Here is a 1,370-nt window from a genome sequence, read left to right as displayed (position 1 = left end):
GTGAAGAGGAACTAAAAAGCCTCTTGATGAAAGTGAAAAGTGAAGTGAAGTCGCTCAGTCGTGTCCGACTCTGCGATCTACCAAGCTCCTCTGTCCATGGGATTTTCCAGGCAAGAGTACTGGAGTGGGCTGCCATTTCCTTCTCCAAGGGATCTACCTGACCCAGGGATCAAACCCAGGTCTCCTGCTTTGCAACCAGATGCTTTACCCTCTGAGTTACCAGGGAAGCCCCCATGGTCAGCCCACTGCACTGGCCGGGAATCGAAGCCGGGTCAACTGCTTGAAAGGCAGCTATGCTCACCAATATACCACCAATGCTGAAAGTGAAAGAGGAAAGTAAAAAAGTTGGCTTAAAGCTCAACATTCAGAAAACGAAGGTCATGGCATCTGGTTTCATCGCTTCATGGAAAATAGATGGGGAAACAGTGGAAACAGTGTCAGACTTTATTTTTGGGGGCTCCAAAATCACTGCAGATGGTGATTGCAGCCAAGAAATTAAAAGACGCTTACTCCTTGGAAGGAAAGCTATGCCAACCTAGATAGCATATTGAAAAGCAGAGATATTACTTTGCCAACAAAGGTCCGTCTAGTCAAGGCTATGGTTTTTCCAGTGGCTACGTATGGATGTGAGAGTTGGACTGTGAAGAAAGCTGAGCACTGAAGAATTGATGCTTTTGAAGTGTGGTGTTGGAGAAGACTCTTGAGAGTCCCTTAGACTGCCAGGAGATCCAACCAGTCCATCCTAAAGGAGATCAGTCCTGGGTGTTCAATTGGAAGGATTGATGCTGAAGCTGAAACTCCAGTACTTTGGCCACCTCATGCAAAGAGTTGACTCATTGGAAAAGACTCTGATGCTGGGAGGGATTGAGGGCAGGAGGAGAAGGGGATGACAGAGGATGAAATGACTGGATGGCGTCACTGACTCGATGGACATGAGTTTGAGTGAACTCAGGGAGTTGATGATGGACAGGGAGGCCTGGCATGATGGGATTCATGGGGTCACAAAAAGTCGGACACATCTGAGTGACTGAACTGAACTGAACTGAAGAGGCTAAGAAATTCAGAGTAACTGCAAAGAATAACAACAGTAAAATGATAGTTATCATTCAAATTAGGATAAAATAAAATATTCTTTTATATTAGCAAGTAATTATGAACAGTTAGAGAGTTGGGGTCAAATAATTCAAAGATTTGTTTATAATAATCTTCCTAACGGTTGCCATATCTTTCAACTTCCTGCCCCTTCTATCTATCTAATGAATGGATTTCACATAAAATATGTCTTTAATTATGGTATCTCTCTTTGCTATTAGTGCTGTTCAGAATCATTTAATAACTCCACACAAAGAAATCACAAATACTTGAGCATG

At 43.2% G+C, this 1,370-nt stretch overlaps 1 non-coding gene across 1 annotated transcript; it reads right to left on the bottom strand.

Moving 5' to 3' along the window:
- Positions 1-246: 246 nt before the first annotated feature.
- Positions 247-318, bottom strand: TRNAE-UUC (transfer RNA glutamic acid (anticodon UUC)). Its single transcript has one exon. It is a non-coding gene; the product is annotated as a tRNA-Glu (tRNA).
- Positions 319-1,370: the final 1,052 nt, after the last annotated feature.

This window comes from Capricornis sumatraensis, chromosome 7, assembly GCF_032405125.1.
Source record: "Capricornis sumatraensis isolate serow.1 chromosome 7, serow.2, whole genome shotgun sequence".
NCBI lineage: Eukaryota > Metazoa > Chordata > Mammalia > Artiodactyla > Bovidae > Capricornis > Capricornis sumatraensis.
The sequence above is the reverse complement of the archived record's forward strand: the minus strand, read 5'-3'. Positions and strand labels throughout refer to the sequence as shown.